The sequence below is a fragment of the Rhopalosiphum maidis genome, chromosome 2, assembly GCF_003676215.2.
Source record: "Rhopalosiphum maidis isolate BTI-1 chromosome 2, ASM367621v3, whole genome shotgun sequence".
Lineage (NCBI taxonomy): Eukaryota > Metazoa > Arthropoda > Insecta > Hemiptera > Aphididae > Rhopalosiphum > Rhopalosiphum maidis.
The window spans coordinates 67,232,012-67,257,064 of NC_040878.1; the positions used below are offsets into that span (position 1 = coordinate 67,232,012).

Below are 25,053 nucleotides of genomic sequence, written 5' to 3' on the forward strand. Positions count from 1 at the left end.
CAAAATAAACAATTGGAATAATTTTAACATATCATAATCAGATAATTTAATTTTAAACTAAATTTTATTACAATATCATATTTTTTATAAATTATTAAATATGAAGTCCATTCAAAGAAAAAAAATATTTTATTAATTTTTAATAAATATAGGTCACATGAATAGTCATTCATGACATAGACATTTATAATCGTATGGATAAATGATTTACCATCAAATTCATATATAATAAATAAAACTATGTGTCATTGAACATACAAAAACTACATTGATTGTTTTTGTATATACTATATATATATATTTATATTTATTCTACCTGACTTATGGGTATTGTAACTCATAATAAATTATTAATTTTATGCTTTGCCTATGGAACATTGTTTAATATTTACATTAAATATTATAACAAACCATGTTTCATAAACGCACGACAGCTATATACCTAAAATGCCTATACAAAACGCCGTGTAATCAAAAAATGTCGCTATTGAGATACTTATTTTATATTACAACTCTTTAAACAACATAATATAATTAATATCACTTTTGTTGTTAGATAAGTGGAAATCCATTTTAAATTCTGACAACTATGTGTATATACATATGATTTTTTTATATTAGTTACATTAATTTTTGGGTATAATAGCTCACGCATATAAGTAATTATTCCAATAACATTTTAATTAAAACTAATAATTAACTAACTAAAATTTAGACGGCATGCGTAGTTAATAATATAATAAACCAAAATTTACTATCAAATTCTATTAAAGAATGTTCAACTTTAAAAAAAATTATATTGATTTTGTCTCAAGTAGTCAACAATTTCTAAATTGTCACGAAAACAATTCCAATAAAATGAGGAAATAAGTATTTTTCTTTTTTGAAATTCTATTTTTATCATACTATAAACTCATTAACAAACGAACACGTGCAACGATCAAATATATAGGTACTCTGAATAGTATAATTATATCATTTGATTGAATTTAATAGGCGGTAGATTACGAAATATTGTACTACCGTTAGGTAGGTATGTACCTAAATAAAAAAAATATAAATAAATAAATTCGGAAATAGAAGTATTAACATTTAGCATTGTTGTTATAATAAATATAATATACACCATATAGAGGTAAAATAGTAATTACTGTATTATATTTTTAAAATTCAAACATCACCGTTATTCTCTTAAATTGTATGGAATATACGGACTCATATTGTCTATACAACACGTGTATATATTATTTCTTAAATTGTATAAAAATTTGGTGCAATAAAAACATATCATACTGAAAGAAGATTGAAGAACTTGATGACAATAATATGTGAATAAAATCTTAACATGTAGAAGCAAGGTATTTAAGACTTGTTTTTTTTTTTTTTTTACACAAAATGTGAATTTATCGTGTTGATTATAAATTTTAATCGTAAATTAATTACATGTAATGTTAATTTCTATTAACCTAACTGGGAAAAATTTCGTGTGCCATGTGTTACGCGTGTTTTACGTAGTGCAGTGAAAAGTGAAAAAGAAAGTAAAAGAATTGAAATGGGATCCAGTTATAATAAAAAAAAATATATCTACAGTAATTATAAATTTTTAGAGGAGTGATACTTATAACTTCTATAAGTGACAAAGATACCAACTATAGTAGTGGCGTTATTAAGGGAGGAGAGATTAAGTCTCTGATTTAATTTTTAGATCCTCTATGGTTTATTTTTTTTTTCAAACAGTGATTTTTATTCCTAATATTATAAAATACGTTCTGTTTAATGATTAAGTTTGATTTTATTCGTTATTATTTTAATATTGATTAATATAATCTTACATATTATTAAGTTAAAATATTATATTTTTAATGAATTATTATAATAATAAGATGTTGATGTGATAGATTATATATCTGTGGTCTATGGATTGATAAGAACCATAATTCTAGATTTAAATAACAATATAAATGCATGACCACTAAAATCACATTTAAAACCGTATTTATACTTATAATAAATATAATAATAATGTCATTTCACCACGTCTAAACGTTTATAAACAATAAACTACAATTTAAAATCATTTAAAAGCATTTTTATAGAGTTTATAGTTATAATTAGAAAATATAAATGCATTTAGTACACTTTGTTTATATATATAATACATATTTAAGAGACATTATATTTTATTCTATATATATTATAAATTATTATATACATAACCTATATGTATTATAAATATTTGATGGTCTAATATTTATAAGAACCTAGGAATCGAATTTATTTTTATATTATTTACAGGAAATAAAAACTATTATTAAAAACTCATTCTTCTGCGTAGTATACTACTTTGAATAATAATTATGCAAGGACGTAAAATTATCATAAAATATAATTTTTTTATAAATATTTTTGTATTGCCGTTGCGTAATATGCTTTATTTAAGGTCATAGCTTTTAATTTTTATCAAATTGACGAATATTAAGTGACTTATTTTATTTCACCATCACAATGGTAAATATTAGTAAAAAAAAATCCTACTCCTTATCGAAAAATGATTTAAACATCAAGCATTGATTAAATATACTTAATAAATATATAGTATATTTATCAATAATCAAGGTGATATTCAGTTTTAGATTAAATTAATTTTCCTATTTAAAACTAATAGTAATTAATGTTATAAATTATTACTTTTTTTATGTGATGAATTGGTTCTATGTTTTTAACAAAAATTATATTTTCAAATTAAAATACACTGTATATTTTATTATATTATTAACTAGCGGCATTTAACATACTCAAAATCACAGTTCCGCTGTGTCATACATAGTTTCGTAGTGATCTACCCTAATCTTTTAATAATGCATTTATTCAGTCTTCTTTTTTGTTTTTTTAATGTCATTTAATACAATGATCTTTACACTTAGATTTTTGTACTTATACCATTTTAGGAGTATTATATAACATACTTTTTTCAAATGAACGTCATTTTTTTTTATTTGCTTAGCATATAATGTTTTTTTTTTTAAATCTAGATACAATATCTAAATCAAAAGATAAAAATTCAAAATAGTAGTTTTAAAATGTTGTATACTAATAATGTTATACTTTGATTATTTTTTTACATCTAATAAATAAATTTGTAATGTATAGTCTAGTATTTATTATACCCAGACAACTTTTACAAATTACAATTATATTAATCTTAATCGTTATGATTATAAAATTATTAAAGTACCTACGTATTCAAACATATTACTATAGACTACTATATTATATTTATTAAGTTGCATATTTTAGTACCACTTTTTCTAAATTTGATTAATATACATCAACATAATTCTCAGTTTAGTTTAATGAAATTAATGTTTTAGATTTTTGCCTAAGTGCGTTGTATTTTTTTATTCTTTAAAATAAAAACCAATTATATTATTATTATTATTATTATTATGTATATTGAAAATTGAACAGTGATTGATAACAGTCACCTGTAGTGATGTGCTGAAAATGGGTCAACTTTTAAAACTTGAGAAAAGCCTTACAAAGAACTCTTAAATTTCCCGTTTTTTATTCTATTTTATTATATATTATATAATAATATTATTATATAGTTTAGAAGTAAAAATCAATAACATTTTCTTATTTCAGAATTTACCGGATATGCGCGAGGGTATCCGACTTTTAAACATACAAAAGGTCACAATAGCGTCAGTATGACTTACCTATGTAATACGTCATATAGGTACACAATAACATAGACATGATATAAAATGACATTATGATTGTAAACATGAGAAGGTTATTTTGAATTAATGCGAAAATGAGTTTTTTCAAGAAGCGGTCGTGATTTAAATAAATCATAGAAAGGTTGCCATAATATTTTAAGTGCATTTATAAACCGTGTCCAGGGCACGCACAGTCGTTGTGAAGCTTATTATAGCGCTTTTTTTTTATGTCCTTACTTCTTATACATAGATACAGGAAATGTTAGTTTTTTTCTTAATATATAGATTAATTATAAATAATATAATTAAATTAAATTACGAATATTTTTACCAAATTTAAAAAATGTTAATTTTCTTCATATCAGTTGTATATACATTTTTATATAAATACCTACATAATTATTATACTATAATTATCAAATTACATCATTATAATTTTACGACAAAAAAAAAACAAATATAGTTATTTACGTTATTAAATGTATATAATTTATGGTATTCATAAAGTAGATAATATATATTCTTTAAAGTACCTATAACTTAATATAAAATATTTGTAGTCACGTAAATAGTGAGGTTTAGGAGAATAAATCTTCTCGAAATCTTTAAAGATTAGTGTTATTAAATATTATAATTTTTAATTATTAATATATATATATATTGGTTATGATTTATACCCCCCAATCCCTCTCCATCAGGATTATTTTTGTTTATACATGGTTGTCTATATATATACTTGTGAGAAATAGTGTTATTGTTCGTAAGACTTACCCTTTATTTTGGTTTGTGGAACAATTTTCGTTGGCTTTGCGCGGTCGGTCTTATATTTTATTATATTATTCAATTTGACTTTTTTTTAGTTGAATTAAACCGAATAGTTCGGCTCGTCCACGAATTCGTATTATATTATCCGTTTTCACACCTGTCTGAATCAAATACCACTTTATGGTCTTAGTTTCAACGATAAAAAAAAAATCCTTTAATACTTAAGTTATAATTTATTCGGTAAACTTTAGAGTTTACACTCTTGTCCTATTTTAAACCACAAACTTATTAATCTGATGGTATATACATTTTTTAAAACTCTGCCACAAAGACTTTTTTGAATAAAAACAGAATAAACATAATATTATATCCTACTTTGATGAACAGAAAATGCAAATTTTTAAAACTCAAATATTAAAACTATAGTTTATATATAAATACACATGATATTACAAAATGTACCTTTGTAAAAATTGTAAGTGCTTAAACAATAAATATATTCACAATATTTTTCTCGCCAATAATTTTTGACGTAATACATTTTCATATACTTTGATTAAAAAATATATCTACTTGTACAGGAGTTTATTATGTCCAAACCAACGCCAAGTTCACCTTTCAGCCGTGCTACGATGTTCGGTCGATGTAATCATAATCATATCAAACGATTCAACAATGACACTTTTGTGAACCTTACGTGCAATAATTTCTATTCGTAGACATTTATTCGTCATTCGACGACGTATATACATAGGAAATAACCTATTATTTCATGAATACAACAATAATATTATGCTATAATAACAATATAGTATAAAGTATAGATTATTATTATTATTGTTGTTGTTATTAAGCGTACTATATCCAACGCACATTTCATCGTCATAGCAAATTCAATTAATTTTAACGACTTGTACTTTTTTTTTTTTTTGAAAATAATAATAATAACAATGAATAACTAATAGATTTGGTATTGCATAAAACTACGCACGCTGTCAGAGGCAACGATGGCAGTATTAGTAAAAATATCAAAAAACGATCAAATATCATATTTGTCGGTTACACGAGTAAAATATAAAATAAAACTACCGAAAAACGTTAAAAAATAGTAAAATGTATCCAAAAATGTTGTTTTATAATGGCTCAAAATGTTGTTAAAATAAATGCATCTCCAAAAACATTGAAATTATACTTTTTGAGATAATTAGTATTTACTATTCAAAGAACCTCAAATGTATATTACAATATAATACACCATTGCGATATAACATAATATATCATCGTTTGGCGTTATTATTTTTCCTATATAGGTACTTATTGTTTACCATTGTCGTAAATACAACGTATTTTTTTTTCTTCTTCCTCGGCCCACCGAGACACCATTATATGTGAGGTTATTATATTATTATTATATCGTAAACTCGATCGATTCCATCGTTGTTTCGGATATAATATTTGTAATATTAATATTATTCGTGTCGGGCGACACGTGTCGGACTAGGAAACGGCGGGTAATGATGATGGTGCAGGGTGCCACCGGTGAAGGAAATATAATATTATTATAAAATACAAAGCAAACACACACACACACACACACACACACACACACACAAACACACACATAGCATACACAATCAAAATAATATAACAAGCCGATAGTCACGCGTATAATACGACTTGACGGCAGTCTCGAAAACCACGCCCATATATGACCATTTGTTTTCGAAGTATTTTATTGATGTTTCTTCATAATGTTTTATATTATTTTGTCACGAAACAACGCGGCCCGTGGCTTTATAATATTATCTTCATCCCCCTCTCACCTCATATAGCATTTAACCACAAAAGCTCTGTCTCTCGAATACCACACACCACGGGCACGCGCTCGCCCATTATTTTCACCCTCTTATCACTCGCACGGCCTTTCTCTCTCTTTTTCTTTGTCTCATGGTATATGTCATAACAAACGTGAAATAATATTTTAAATTTTAAATTTTAGTAATTATAATACAAGACGACCGTATGAGGCGTCGGCAACGGTCGTCGCTTATTGCTATTCGGATCACGACGATGCGTCCCCACCGGTGGTAATTAATTCGGTAACTAATTTGCATTTCTCGTGCTTTCTCGTGAATTAATATCATATATATATATATATATATATATATATATTATAGACATGTATAAACATGACCTTACACGACTGTAACATTTATACTTTTACTATCAGTTATCCAACGAAATATGGTGAAGACAATGCTAAAAAATTGAAACTGCAAAAATGTTATTCTATTGTTTAGCTCACATTGTAATAATAATGAACAATCTGATGAGAAGGTGTGTAATTATGATGTTGATTTTGATACAAAACATACAGAATTCGAAAATTTAACAGGAAGTTTTTGTGAATTAGGGCAAGTATACATATCGTAAAACAGAAAATACAAAGTTTTAACTTTTGAATATTACGTTAAGAACCAATTATATACTTGCCGATAATTTCATATAGAATTGTACTGAGAGCGAAATACTGGCATGCGTAAAAAATATTTATATCTAGTCAATAGTACGTTTTAAAATACTTAGAATTCATGAAAATTGCAGAAAAAAATATAAAATATACTGAATAAGTACCGATCATTTTCTAAAATATAATTTTGTTGGTGTTTGGGTTAAAAGAATCACCCTGTTTTACTACCAACTTGGGTACTTCTTTTTGTTATATCGTTATGTAGTTATTATTACGGTTTGTAGAAAATTTAGCCGTGGGAACACGCAAAACGTAAAACAAACGCTGCACGCGCTCGCTTGCGAAATTAAAACTCAAAAGTCGACGGCGGAACGCTATATTTTCCAACAATAACGTATACTGTACGACCGAACGCGAAACGGAATAATAATACAATTCAAACCGAAAATAATATAATATATAACATTTGAAGCCGTGACGGCCGCGTCCGGAACGCATAAATTTATACGGCCGCTGCTGCAGTAGAAACATTTATACTCTTTCGGCTCTTTGAAAAAAATATATCTCTGTTACTGCTGTTGTTTAGATGACAAAAACGGTTTTTTCAATGATATATATACGGTTATGGAAGTTATTATTTGTCTAACACTAGTAACACTTGAGCACATTATATAATAAAGAACTCTTCCACCATAAGCGAGACTTGATAAACTTTATTTAGAAAGGGCTAAAGCCCCAAGTCTAATTTTTAATAATAAAAAATGCCTTGTGTTAAAAGAAACAGTAATTAATTGGTTTGAATATATATTTCCATACGTAATTATTATTCTACCTATATGTTAAGTTATCATCACATTCATAATAAATATAAGTTTTGGAATACTAATTTCAAATGTTGGAAAGTTAAATCCCCCGAAAGCCCTTTCTCTTAGGCAATACTTGCTCATAATTTCATATCTAACTGAACGGCATAGAATATTTATCAAGAAAAGGCTCATATCAAAGAATTCGATATAATAAATAAAATCATTATGCTATAATACAGTATATAACTCTATAGTCTATATCATGAAACAGTGTGATTTTATTATTTGAAATTTTAAAATAATTACAATGATTTCTTAAACTTTTTTTACATTATGAATGCATCCCTCGCAGTTTTCTAATAGAAAAAATATGAATTAATACAATCGACCATTTTAAGTATGTGTTTCTTTAAAAACATTTCTTCAAATAAAAATATTTTTGAACACATAAGAGTATAGGACCAACTTACTACTCATTATACATATATAGCTATCTAGCTTAAATTATTATAGTATTATTATATTATACAACCAGAAAATTACGATGTTTTAATAGCAGGTACGTCAAGTTATAAACTTTTTGACTGTAAAATTAAGAATGTCGTAAAACTTATACCGAGTACTCTAACTTATTAATCAAGCAATTTTCAGCACCAAAACCCAAAACTTCTACCATTATTGTCTCATTAAACCATATTGTTTAATTACCCACAATAAAACTAAAAGAAAAATTACACACCAGATTCTTTCGGAATGATGTTTTTAAACAAACCTGGAAACTATTTCACCATCATACGTTGATATATTTGTTAGACAACATCATTACAATACAACCTCGAGCTTTATTTTAACGTGCACTCTATACCTTTATACATGAATTAACTTTAAATACGTTGCAGCTCAAAAATAAAAATTATACCACACTAATAAAATATTATTCGATTAATATTACACGGAAAAACCAAGATTATAAACTATTTATTTTTATTATAATAAACAGATGTGGCCAACAATTATATTAAAAAATTATCAAATTAAATTAATAACTAGGTTAAGTTAATTAAATGGACATTAATGATATAGAAGTTTTCAGCTGATTTTATACATAATCAAATAGCTAAAATCATGCTTATACAAATCTATAACTGTGATTACAAATTACAATTCAATGAGTTAATATTTTATTTATTTATTTTTTTTTTTTTTTGTACTTTTACTATAAATAATAATACAAATAAATTTATTTTTAAATTAAAAATGTAACAAATACAAATACAACATATTTGGTTAAACTATATCGAGCAATAAGAAAGAATATTACAATCGAAATTTAATAAAATTATTAGATGTAATAAAAAAATTGAAAATATCACAATCGTTACTTATGGAAATTAAAATTACCCGGATTTTAATGAAAATAATTTTTTTCATCTAAGTTCAATTTATATTTTTATCTATAAGTATTACTTTATAACTTCTAGTATTAAATTTATCATTTGGTGACATTGGTAAGCAATAAAAAATAATTCTAATTAGTAAAAATAAAATTCAAATTATTGTTTTAATAACTTAACTTAATTGTGTTATTGGTTTTCATCTGCATATTGCCTACCTCTGCAGATAACGGGTACACGACTTGAACGTGAATATCTGTTCAAGACTTTTGCTACGATTATCGCTATATTTCAAAGTTATACATATGACTAAGCTATTAATAATATAACATTAAACTGTGATTACTGTCGTCTCGGTGGAAAAATTGGCGAGTGGTTGACCACTCGGTAGCTATACCATTATACTATTTTTATTATTACTACTATAGATACATTTAAAGTATTATAAAAATGTTCAGTTTATGACCAAGTCACGCTATATGTACACTTAAATATCAATATCGAAAGACCATAAACAAGATAATATTTATTTTAACGATTTATTTTCCTTTACCGTTTTTCTTCTCTTCGTCTGAACGGTATACAATGATTAAGAGTTATTTTCTTTATAATAAATAACTATTCTGGAAAATTCTATACTTAATAAATAATAATATTAATATCATATGTAATCACATAATGCATATTAATTTATTTCAAATTAAAACTTTGAAAATTTGTTTTTTAATCGATCTGATTCATAGTACGCAAAACGTAATATTTTAATAAAGTTTTTAGTCATATCGTATTTCGAATTCAAACATAATATGACGGTTGGACATAAAAACACAATATGTATATTTTTCTACCTAACGGCTAATATGCTTAACTGCTCAAGGAATAAATAAATAATTTTATAAATATAATATGTTATATGAGAACAAATTTTATAAATATAAACAAGCACAACAATAAAATAAAAAATATTTTTTTTATATATACATTATTTTTAAAAAAAAAAAAAAATTTTTAAAATAATCTAAAAGAAAAACGTCTCTACCTCTATCAACAATTTTTTTTCTACAGGGGTTTTATAAATTGTATAAAAGATAAAACACAAATGTCTTTTTTTTGCTCTTTAAAAAAAAAAATGAAAATTACCATAGAAAAAGTTTCGATAAATTAACAATGGAAATATACAGCGTAATCATTTTTGTACAAAACCTATATGAACTATTTAAGCAATCGTAATTTGAATCGGGAATAAATGTTGTATCTCCTTTTCACTTTTAAATAATAACTGGTATTATACTACAATAACAATAGAAAACATTCTCTAAGAGAATTATTTTAATGCTAAGATAAAAAATAATTTATTGTTTGGAGATAAATGAAGCTAATACACTGATGATTTTTCAATTCCATTATTTAATATTCTAAAAATGTAATGTTATCTATACTAAACTATAACTAAAAAATGTTAATTGTGTAGACTGTAGACAATTCGTATTTTATGGGTGCAATAATGACAAATATAATGTATTAATATGTGTCATGCTCTGGAAAGTAAATAAAAATAAGAGATTTTAGTCTTCTGTTATGTTTATCAATATTATGTCCACGACTCTATTATATGTATAAATGTATATTTTATTATGAAAATGGCATACCAATTTCAACAAAGGGATTTCTAATATCACATTTTGTAAAAAATACTACTGCATTCTCGTCGAGAATGCTCTTTGTTGTTACTAGTTTTTGAATCTTCTGAGCCGATTTATATTATTTCAGTCCAATTTTCTTATTACTACTGTGGAAATAATTATGTATAATAATGTATAATTCTCATGTGAAATGTGATTATTTATTATTTAGTCATTGCTCGGTTGGGTGCTATTATAATTATTTAAATAAATATAATCGAGTATATAACATTACATGTGTAAAGCTGAAGTTAAAATCCTAAGAATATTAATTTACTGATTTTCCCAGTCCATTTGTATTTAATTCTTCAGTAATCACTCACTCTCAGACCTAAAATGTGATTTTTAAAAAAATAAAATGATTTACCATGTACAATAAGGAACTGGAGAATCATACAATAAAAATAATTGTTTTCAAAAAATCATCTTACCCAATCGTGTTTTAAAATAAATTAAAAAATGGTTTCAATAAATATAAATTGTATTGTTTATATTAAAAACTTTATATTATTTAGATTAAAATAATTATAAAATACCTAAAGTAAGTACTTAAAACGAAAGTTGAAAACAATTAAGAATACAAACTTTATAATTTCTTTAAAAATCATAGGATCGAAAGTCATGGAGCAAAAATATTAATGTCAGCAATAAATAGACAGTTTGATGCTATGAAATGATCGTGGCATGAAATTAAAATTAATTTTGAAGGAAAAATTATTACTGTGTTAAAGTTGCGATTTACAGTTAACAAGAGGAAAGAAACGGCCACGGAATCTAACTTTCGAATGCGATTTTAAGCGCGCGGAGATGGAAGGATTAGTTAACGTCTTCCTATGACCCGTTTGCACAACAAAATTAAAAAAAAAGTTTTATTACGTTGGGTATAATAATAAAATATGGTTGGTAAAGCGGTAGACTCTATACGCGTCTAATCTACACTTTTACATCACACCTATATACGAGTTATATAGTGTGTAATCAGATTATACGACACACTAAACATTCATATAATTCTACAAAGAACTTAATTATAAAAACAAAAAAAAAAAATTGTATCCAAATAATAGAGGCCGTACATTTTTTTTAAATTTCTTTTTACAAACTAAATTGCTACTTCGATTCAACTTCACAAAAAACTTTCTCTCGTATATACTCCAAATATTCAAAAGAGTTGTATACAAATTTCAAACATATTATATTATCGTAGCAATACAGTTCAATATTATTTTTTATTTGTTGTTAAAACTTTGTAGAAAACAAAACCTAAGTAAATTAAAAAAGTCGTGGCCAAGGACATTTTGTAATCGAGGCATAATACTTGAGGGTTATGACCTTTAAACAATCCTGCGCAAGCGTTTGCGCTATAGCCATAAAAAAAAATAGAAAAAAGTATTTTTATAATACGAGTTTATATTATATAATATATATATATATACGTATACGTTGAATAATAATTTGATTGTATTCATTTTTAATTATGAAATTTAACAGTTTTTAACAAACAAAGTAAATACTTTTTAAATATTATATCATATTATAGGCTCGTTACAAAATGTAGAACAGATAACTTACACTATTGAGAAGTTTTGTAGTGTCCGGCTTATTAAAAAACCCAAAAACATAAGGTTTCAAATCAAACGTTTCGTAAAAATTATAGCACATCTACCATCAAAACTCAGCAAGTCCAAACAAAAATTTCAAAAATTACTATAGAACTGAATGTAATGCCCAACAAATATTGCCTAACCAACTGATTGACCCCGTATGTGTGGCAAACATTTTATTTTTTTATATCACACAAAATCAAAGAAATTTTTATTATATTTATGTATTTTAATTTTAATCGAGGATTTATAATTGTTTGTTTTTATTTTCGTTAATGGACTCTCATATTGATAACATTTTCACTTTAACACATCTGGTCTCTAAAATTCTTAAATAATAAAATTTTAGAAAAAAATTTCAAAGTATTAATGTTAATAATGATTTGAATCTTTTATAATTCAAACGACTTTTCTAAGATAAAATAATGCAATTTGTATTTATCTAAAATAAATTTTAATACGTTATAATATCTATACAACGTAACACAGTGTTTTTATTATATCTATAGCCATAAATAAGGCATGTAATACGATAATGAGCACATTATTATATTATTATTATGTCTGTCATCCAAAGTCATTATATATGTAGCACGTTATCTTCACAACGAGGAAATAGATAAACTTTCAGGACTAAATGTATTTTTTTCTTTATTGTATATATGTACAATAATATTATAGTAAACTATTATAATAGTGCGTCGTATTCGCGTGTTCGGCGTTTATTATAAGTTTATAAATACACTCGTGCATATTATTATTTTTTTTTCGTTCTCATCGTTATTAATTTTTGTTCTATATTATAAAATATTGAGTGTAGTAATCATTACGTGGTTAGTGCTATGTGATCGAATCAAAACTTTATTAATATTAATAGTTACTAATTTTTTGACTGTAAATACTAACTATCTCTAAAAGTATTAACGTTTTTGAAAATATGTTTTTAATTACACAATCTAATTGCATTACAAAAAAACATTTTTGGGAATATAACTTTATATTAGCTATAAGATATAACTTCGATAATTTTATTTTAATATTTTACATTTTAGAATAATCACGTATATTTTTGTTGAATAATTTTTTTTTGGAATTTATAAGAAGATACAAAAATTGATTTTACAGAACGAGCAGTTAATTAATTATTGATATTAGATGATATAGTTATAGATTAGTCATAGATAGGTATGCATTTAATATTAAGATAGATAATAAAGATATATGAACACAGATCTGAAGTAGATATAAATTACTTATTCGAAATTTAATTTTTATATGATAAAAAAATTAGCGAAAATGTATATAGATTTGGAATATGAAACTTAAAATATTGTTACTCGAAAAGCAAACAATTTATTTTCATTAGCATTACTTACAAATTATTTAACTGATGAGTAGTTAAAAGACCATTTAAAATCACGCTGTATACGAAGTATGCTTCAACGGCTGTGTCATCGCTTCCCGGTAATTTAACCGACAGAAATTTTCGAGACCAATATAATATTTATAAGAGTGTGAGTTAATGTTTAATGAAATAATGGAGATTGTTTAGTATCGTTTCAATCCGACCAGGTTGAGTTCATAGTACATAGAATTATTTACGATCGGGCCTCAATCAGATTCCATCTTACCATCAGATTGTGTAGTAATATTATATCGAGCTTTTAGTGACTATATAAAATTTAGCGAACATGTTCGTTCATTTTCCTGACGAATCCGTTATTAAACATGTACGATTTTTTTTTATGTCGGGTCACAACATGGTGAAATTGATTCCTTTTAGGGAGTATTGGAGTCAACGTAGGAAACACTTCTTTTGTAGAGAAGATTCTATACGACGATACTCATATATTATAATCGTATATACAGACATATATATAGAGTAGACGCAAAAGAAAATTACATTAACAGGGAGGCCAATAAGAAAGTCTGCAATAATAAGGTCATCAAAAATTTTAATTTATTAGTATGCGATACAATATAATATTTGGACGAATAAAATAAATCTACCCGTATATTTTAAATGACAAAGCCACTGTAAAATTTATATCAATGATAATTTAAACTAAAATTTTAGAGCAATATCTTGTTACAAGACTGTATTGTTTCAAAAATTCTAGAGAAAAAGTAAGCCGCAATAATCAGACTCAAATTCCGTCAATAAACCACAATAAGTCACAAAATTCAACTTCTCGAAACTCTCAGGAAATACTGTCACTGATAGCATAATTAAACGAGACTCATCAATGAAGCCGAACACGGACAGTTAATTTAATAAAATAAAACGTTATAAAAACTATAAATGTATACTTATAATTGTAATATTAAAAAAACCAAATTATAATCACACATTTGATGCCTTGAATTCATAAAAAAAAAAAAAATATATTAAATACAACCTGATACTACAAAATTTAGTTAAAACTAACTTTACTTAAACATAATTATAAAAAAAAATGGTAAAATTTAAATAAAAAATCACGAGGAGACAAAGTACATATTATGAACTTAACGTTATTGTATATTTAAATTCGATAGGTGTCTGAAATACGCAATAAACGATATTACATTTGTAAAAAATATTCTAAGCCGAATGCATCATATTGTAACTTACTATAATATATTAAAATATTATACAATTGACAGTGCGTATAATACATATACTGGTTGTTTTACTATAAGCCAGCTCACTTCTATTTTCCTTTAATAATTCATCTACTTAAACTCTGATTATTAAAATTTTTAAGTATTTTTACGGATTATATTTTCAATTATTTATATTTTTATGCTATTAAAGTACTGTTAATAGAAACTTCTTTTCTTTTTTTTTTAATGAAAACTAACCTTTCTATTGTTAATTGTTATTTGTTAAGCACATGATTTTATTTTCAAAATATTGAGATATTCAAATTAATATTCGACCGAGTTAATTTAGAGTTATTAAAAATGATGAGCCGGGGAATAATAGTTCTTACTAATGGCTTTACAAAAATAAATTTTATATTAGGTAATGTATATAGTATATACTTTAAATTTCGATTTACAGACATAAACATTAAAAAAAAAATCATCTGATTAAAAACTCACAAGCTATAAAAGGTGAAGTTTGAAGTTTTAAGTTTGTATCGCTATTATATAGTATAAATTTGTAAATATAAGCTGTAACTACTTAAACTTAAAAACACCAAAAATTAGAATCAGTTAATCACTCTGAAAATAATTGTAAGCTTTATATAAATCATAGTAATAAATAAATAAAAATGGAAAAATTTTTTTGAAAATTTTAGGCTTGCTGATATACATATTATTACAAAGTATTATATTTCGTGTGATTTTTAAACGGTATAGCATATTATAAATATATAAATACTAAAAGTATTAGTAAAACACGTAAAAGTAATTAGATTTTAGCTCTTGAGTGATTTTGTTATTATGTTTAATATGTTTAGCTGGTACATTATATTTATAGTGTTCACCTAGTATGCTATCATAACTTCTTCGAGTATTGTACATTATTATTAAATATAAAAGGCAAGCAGAGTTCTAGTAGATTAGTTTTTTAGTTTTCTCATTATATTTTCAAAAATGTTCCTATAGAAACTATTGCAACTTTCTTATTTTGAGCCTCAATAGATTGTTTAGATCTCTCGTTATTTTTTTTCTTAGTCACTATATCATACCTCGACAGCATGCACTCTTCTCGTCGATTACCGATAACTATTCAACAGTAATTACAAGAACTTATCGATTCCGCTAAAACACTGTGTTTTGAAAAAGGTCTATATTAACACCACCAACTACAATGCATACTATCCACCAAATAATCCCTTCTAGTCTTAAATGTATAAAAATTGTAGAAACTATCCATAAGTTTTAAATGTTATTTACTTTTGTTTTGTACAATTTCCCACTAAAATAATACAATAGTTACCTACATAAGTTACAATGTTAAATGTATACATTTACCTAATAGCTAGATATCTATATTAATATGTACGTACTTACTACTTATATTTAAATAATTTTTAGTTTATATAATATCTCAAGATAATGATTAAGGTTTTTAATTTTAAATATATATATTTATATGTTTTATTAAATTTAAGAAATGACGGAATTAATAGTAGCCGAAATCAATAAGATATCGACGGAATACAAACGAAAGACTATACATATTATTATATTGCTGGTTTAATAATACCATCGATATTTTTACATCACTTAAGTTTCGATAAAGATGATAGTTGAATTTATCTTCAGAAATCACACACTATTACTAGAAAATATTATGGTAGTCAGTGCATTCAATTAATCATTCAATATATTATACGAGTAAAAACAAAATATTTCTTTCATTTCCGTACGATTAGTTTTCGAACATAAAATCGAACGAAATAAATAGTATTCAATATATTACATCATATTATAAACTATAATACATACCTAACGAGCATCGATATTTCTGTACTTTTGTATGATGCAAAAATCGCCACGCTTCGGAATCTAAAAAGTTATTACTTGATAGCAATAACAATGCATCTTGTGTTTACAAACAACAGTAAATTCATCTCTAATGTATCTTCTGTGCGATTTTAAAAAATAATTAATCATTAGAATTAATTAGTACAAATAATTAATTTAATCAATAATTAGAATTTAATTATCAGTTAAGATTTATGTAATAAATAAACCAAATATATAGGATGAAACTTTTTTACTGAAAATTTTATCTCTATCCGGAAAAGAATAATAATATTGAACCATCGGTCTGTGTATATTACGAATATCATTAATTATGGAAGAATTTTTCAATCAATGATAATACTTTTGTATGGATTATAATAACAATACGTATGACGCCAGGGATTAATAAAAATACAGCGACGTTATTTTAATGGAGCTATGTGGTGTGCCAGGTGTCAACATAAAATAAAAATCAAAAAGTATATTATTATATTAAAACCATTGTCTTAATATATATATATATATATAATAGCAATATTATGCTTAAACATCATTAAAAAACATAAATTAAAAATGTCTTTAATGAGCTAAGCATAGGATAAATTTTTTAAGTTCATTCAATTCAATTAACCGTGCTTGAACTATTTTAATTTTCAAGTTCTAGTTTTCTTTTTCTATCTTCGGTCTTACTAAGCTTTTTAATTTAATTCATTACCTTTTTGTTTGTTTATAAAATAAATGTTTTATAAAAAAAATGTAATGTTTAATAAAATCGACTACTTGATAGAAACAAAATATATTATCGTTATTCATACATGGTACTTCAATTTAACATTAAAATAATATGCAATTATTGTCAGTCATCAGATTGGATTTTTTCCAAAATCTAATTAACTGATAAAGACTAATAGCAAATATATAAAAAACGTAAACATCAGATAAAAATATTTTTAAAATAAACATTATATAATTTTAAATAATTAATGTCTAATATATTTTTTTCCTGGTGGAATTTTAGAAATATATTATAATTTATACATATTTTATGTCAATTACCTTTTATTTTTCATAAATTTATACCAACAGCGCCTGGTGAATGGATACTCACTTACCTCCAACCCCCCTCCCCGCTCTAAATTTAGCACTGTATAAGACTTCTATAGTATTTTAAATTGAATTAGCTGATAAAATAATAATTATTTATTACGAGAAAACGACAGTCAATTGCATATAGATTAAATACACAAAACTGTATTTCAATATATAAAATATTTCTCTTATAAAACTATTAGCACCTAAAACATGCAAAATATTAAAACCAGTTTACTAAACCAGCTCAAAATTTACCCTGTATTTTGAACAAAAATGGTATACTCATAATTACAATCATTCGAAAATACAACTCTCTATAACAAAAAGTTTTTCTAAAATAATTGCCAACATAACATTTCACAAAATGAATCAAGCAATAGTAATTAACTAATTGAAAGTATTATTTATTAAATGCAATATACTATAATCAAAATAATCACACTCGAGAATTTAAACAAAGTATTCTACATAATTTCCATGTCAGTGTTTCATGCATTTGTAATAACAGATATTTTATATTCTTAAGAGACAATCTAATAAATTCACACCCGGAAATGTATGACGATAATACAAAAAAAGCGATACGCAAATTAATAAACTCATAAAAACGCATTAGATATTCTATCAAATATTTGTCAAGCTATATCCTATTTTATACCCTAAGCACAACCTTGAAGTAAAAACATCGTCCTCCATTATCACGTTGGTATCTGAGTTCCCATTAAATGAGTTTACACACATTACAAACTTTCATAGACAACTATATATTATAAACACCGACGACATATTTGAACTTCTCGGATAGAATATGGTATCTTGCGAAAATACACATATTGAATATTCATTATTGAGGACGACAAAGTCACTTGTTTCCTTTGTAAGCAAACGGTCCACATATCGTCATCGTGCAGCAAAAACATTAACAACTCTTCTCTTCCCATAAATTTAGACACATAGAACAATCTATCTCCGAATATTATGAAAGACAAATATAATAATACATCATTAACTTCTAAAACACAGGACCAGATACAGCCAGATCAAACATTGAACCCAAGCAATATGAAGTATATTAATGGGCAACACCTATGGCTATATCAATCTATCCTACTTCACCGTTATCTTCGTAATCACACTCCACTTACAACTACAACGATAAAATTTAGAAAATTCAGAACCTAAAAATAACAAATAATATAATAAAATAAAAAATCTAAAATTAGATAGCAACGAATCAGAACATTCGTACATCTTTATGATGTTGACGAATTATGTCAAATTTATAAATGTATACAATTTATAAAATTATACTGTGAATATTGATAGAATATCTATACTCATAATATTTCTTTTTATTTTTAATTCAGAAATAACAACTTTTTACGTACATATCTGTATGCATAGAACTACGTTATTATTGCGTGTTGTAAATAAATCTGAAATTTAGATCACAACCGAAACGAGACAGCTTTATTGTAATACAAGTTACTTATAGTTACGTATATTATATTGTATAGATATTTCATAGTTTATATTATGTTTAAGGTACTTAAATTGTCATTCTGGTTGGCTTTTTTCCTTTTATTTATATGACTTTAAATACCGTAAAATAAACTAAATGTTTAGGTACTATCTATCTATTGTGATTTTGTAGGTTTTAAATGACATAGTACTCACGTTTTTTAATTATGTATTTTGAATAGGATTATTTTTACGAAAACTTTAATAAAAGAATATAGCACCATATTTATATTCAAGAACAAACAATAAATCCATGATCTTTCGTTATTGTTGTTTAAAGCATAATATGCGGATTCGAAAATGAACACTAGCTGTATTGTAAATGTACTTCAAACTGGTCAAAACATCTTCATAGTACTGAAGTAGTTTTTCGGAATGTCACTAAAAAATAAAATAATATTAACAATAGAGAGATGTCAGCGTATCAGTTTTTAACGAGACATTTTTAATGGTTAAGAGTAAACCGAGATCCACGTGGAATAATATTGTTTGTCTTTATATTGATTGATTTCCATCCTACGATACGACATATCAATATTATATTTCATCCAACTTTAAATTATACATAAAAATATCGAATATATATATATATATATACAAATGACATAAACTTTTTAAGAAAATAATAAATGCATTATAATTATATAAAAACTCACATCACCAAAACTATTACCTATAAGTTTAATCTTCAAAATTATTATTATTTAACTTATAATTTTCTGACACATGTAGGCACTATATATTATTTAATGATTTTTCGAGGGGGTGAAAAAAAATTTACTAAAGTGCAATGTATCAATCAACGAATGAAATCGCTCAGAGTCGTATATTTTCTAAATATATATTATTATGTACGTATGTATACTACATAATATAATATTATACAAAACGGAAGAGAAGATCTTCGTCCGAGGACGTAGTGAATTATATTTTTATTTATACACCAATACCGGTAAACACATCACGTATTTCGTACTATACCCATGGAAAATTCGATTTGGCATTTCAATTCGTTAGCGAGCGTAGTGCTGACGAACATAGAGAGCGTACGAGGCAGAGAAAGGGAGAAAGAGATAGAAAGTACGCCATCCATGGCCTGGTATTCCAATACATAAGGTCCTAAATGTACATATATTTTATTTATTATTTAGGTTTGCATTTTGTAAATGGCCTACGTGGCGCACGATGATTCTTTGATACATTTCAACGGAAAAATAGTTTTTCGCGTGGTAATCTCATAACCTAGATACTATACTTCATGCGTGGTGCATATACACGACGTACGATAATATATGTCATCGTATTATATACTTCCGGTTCAGAATTATGTACGTACACTGGTGCTATTGTGAAGTACAACGAGAGTAGAAGTACGCGAATTCATAATAACGTCTGCAGTGATTATTGTGTATCGTACTTACTTCGACGCATCCCATCAACCAGCGTACAACAGAATTGCCACCATCACCCTAATATACAGGGTCATACATAACATAATTTATTATAGCGATCTTATATGATTTCTTGACTCATATTTTATTATAAACATTCCTCGATTTAATAATTTAGTTATCTCAAACATACCTATAATTTTCTAAACCACTATGGTTAGTGTGCAATAAGCAATATATAATAAATAATAATACAATGCGTTTCAAAGAACTGTGATTTTAAAAATGTGTGAATTCATTTGAGTAACTTTTTAAACAAAGTCAATGTTTTTTTACGTGTTGAATTTTTACTTTTAAAATTAAATATATAGCTTTTTACCTTTAACTTAAAACGTTGATTTAACCAGATTTACTTAAAACTACTTAATAATTTTCTTTAATAAACAAAATCTAACCTAAATATATTTTAATATTATAATACGGTAAATAGGTGTAGGTAGTTAAACATCTCTTCAGACGCACAATCCAAGATTATTTAAATTTGAAATAAATTTCATGAACTTTAAAATACGACAAGGCTATAACTAAAAACGAATTTTGAGTAAGAGAAAGTGAACAAAACATTTGTTTTAATATTTTAACGAAACTATTCAATTTATTATTCTTGATTTAATAGACATTATATTTATTGATAAAATTTTCTCGTTTTATTGTTTTTAATTCTGGGGGTTCCGGACCCTTAGACCAAGGATCAGCTTTGCAGTGCGTACAGTTTTATAAATATACGCGCGTGATATCGGTAAGCCACGCCGTTTTCTGCTATATATGTTTAAGCCGGCGCACTGGGTATGCAAATCCGATACCACGCAGTGCCGAAACAAGTCGGTCGTCCAACTTTCGCAGTTTAATAATATAATTTATTATTTTCGAGATTGTGTTTTCAATTTAGGATATCTGCTCGGAAGCACAAGTTAAATTAGGTAACAAACTTTAGTTTCTGTTCCAAATACACACATACACACACATAAACACAATATACATATATATTGAAATCGATTCGTCCCCGAACACAACGACGCAGTATCTTATCGATTACCGGCGAACGAATTATACGACACGCACACCGCTACCGTAATAAAATAATGTACCCATCATACTATTCACACTGCAACATTAACGGGAACCATCAAATGTCATCATCGTAATAATATGCGAGCAATGATCGAACGTCTCGCGGGCCCAGTGTTCGCGCGATCGAGTTTAACGTCTCGAGGATTAATCCACGAGCGGATTATTCTGCGGCGCTCGTTCGAACGTGATGCCGGGTACGTATGACGTTCGTGATGCGATGACGTTTTTGCGAACGGAGCGCAGATAGTCGACTTGAATTCCGTGCAGAGCTCAAAAACGCAAAAGACCGCTTTTTTTCATACGATCACCGCTGAACGTGTCATATAATAAAAAACGTTTCTTATCTCAACCACTGCAGTATGTGTGTATGTGTGTATTCGTACATTTAAAAACACTCTACTCACAGGCGCATATATTTTGTATATTATTTTGTATTACAATGCATTATTTTATACATCGTGGTATAGGTGCATGGGATGATATACATATATATATATATATTACTATAGTAATGGTGTAGAACTGTAGACTCCAACAAGATGTTGGATTATTTGTCGTATTCCAATTACATTTCATTGTTATTCCAAATTTTTCTTTAAAAAAATAATACAGCTTCTAATATTTTTAACTTACTATACTAACACTTTCCAAATCAATCTTTGAAAAAATTGCTTGTTCATAAATTATATTTATCTATTCAACATTCTTTTAACAAATAAACATCTATAATTATACTAATTTAAATGTAGTAATTACCCATACTATTTTTGTGTATTTCAAATGAATTCGGTAATAACAATATACACATTTAATTTCAGTATCGGTAGCCGGAAAATATGTACCTATTTAAGAATATTGATGTAAGCATGGGATAATGAATGAAACAAATGAACAGTGTCGAGTAGTAGATCATAACTTTTGAAACTGCTCAGTACCGTTTTATTATGGAATGAACACGCCATAATATAGTCCCTATATTATGAAATTAAAAACATTTTAGGTTGTTATTAAAAAAAAAATAAGCCACTATGGTAAGAAAACTTGTAAAAAATATGATACAAATATGTTGTTACAATTTTTGCTTAACCATTCAAAAATACAAATAATATTGACTTACAAGATCACCACACGTATACAGAGTGTCCCGTGAGGATTTACCATTATGATATCTCCTGAAATAACGGATATATCATAATTTTGATTTTTTTTTAATAAGTTTCACGGGGACAAGAAATACAAATATTTCATTTTTAATTTATTTTAATGTTTTGGTAAAAATTTAAAAAAATATATTTTCTTATTTAATTAGTTTTCAAAAAAAATTGAAGATAGATATTTTGTAGAGTTCATGTTTTTGAAAATTTTGACGTTTCAACATTTTAATTTCATGATTTTTAATATTTTTTCTATTGTTGAGAAAAACTGTGAATTACACTGAAAGCGTTCACCGGCCTACGAGCACGCAAGCCACGTGTTTGATACATTAATACTACTATCGTATTAAATAATTCGTAGTTTACTTCGAAATTGGAAAAAATATTATAAATCTGGAGATTAATTAAATTAAAATGGTGTATAACATATTGTTCAATAATTATGATATTATATAATGTAAATAAAATAATATAATGTAATTTCATCTCATGTGCGAACTCGGTTCGCTGGTTTTTAGTACTTCGACTCTATTACTTACATTACTTATATTATTCTACTGCAGCTGTCTGTAAGCATTGAACATGTTTTGACGGCAATTTATCGCGTTAATATTTCATCTCCAGAGGAATTCTGTGCATCAGAGACGTTTTTATTTTCTCGAGTTAAATATATTAGTTACTCCACACAAATTGTATATATATGTAATATATAAATTGTTCGGCGAAACATAAATTTAAAAACATTCCGAGAAAATAGACCCGATGCTATAAAGTTGTGTACGAAATGCGCGATTCTCGAACTCGTTATTGCGGCAGAACAAAATGTACCTATATATTATACACACATATTATATTATAATAAAATAAAATTAGTGCATTATATATGATATTATTACAGTTTCAAAGGTACATATTATGTCACGTTACGTTTACAACAATCGTATATAACGCATACCATAATTTATATCATTGTTATGCGTACGTATAGAAGTGTAAACTATAAAAAATATGTAAATTTAGTGATATGATTATTATTATTATATCTACAGCGATTGCGCTAACTTCATTTGACAGACGAATTAACATGCAGCGAGCGGGATCTACTCGAAATAAACAAACGATTAAAAGTCGCGAGTATATTGTATTATATTTACGATTTAACAGGATTATCCACTAAACATAATCTCTCCCGTTTTATCCATTAGTCATTTAATTCTAAGTTAGGAATTTTTAAGATCACTTAAGCTCCATATTTTCAAATACTTAAATTTTCTTAGTCATAGTGTGACAATAAAATGTCCTCTTATTTAAATAAGACCATGCCCTATTTTACTATACCCAATTACATAACCTATGACATTTTAAATATATCAAATTATCTAAAAAGAAATCTAAACAAATTTCAGAGCTATTAAAATATATTATGTACTAAGGACAATAAAACTCTGCTTATAATAATTATTTTATGAAAAACATAAAATAGATTTGATGTTTTATAGAATATTTAGTAAAATTCTAAATGCGTATTTATATTTAGATATAGACTAATAATATATCAACTAGGTACTGAAATTTTTAAATTACCATGCTCATAATTCCCAATCTTTTTACATACTTAATAGTCATAACTCATAACAAAGCAACATTAATTTCTTTAAAAAAAATAATTTATATCGTATAAATAATAATTATGTATTTCCCATTTTTGAATGACAGCGTACAAATTAAATTTTTTAGTTATATTAAGAACGAGTAGTAAATTAATTTAAACTTGATTTACTATTGAGCAAAGTTAATTGTCAAAGGGTTAAATCGCAAAATCTTAGTCCACTCTTTAAGATCTCTGCTTAATAAACT

The 25,053-nt window shown here is 25.9% G+C and overlaps 1 protein-coding gene across 1 annotated transcript in view; it reads left to right on the forward strand.

Moving 5' to 3' along the window:
- LOC113552752 (protein tipE) overlaps nucleotides 1–25,053 on the forward strand; it is a 58,813-nt gene that overhangs the window by 32,593 nt on the left and 1,167 nt on the right. The window lies entirely within an intron of this gene.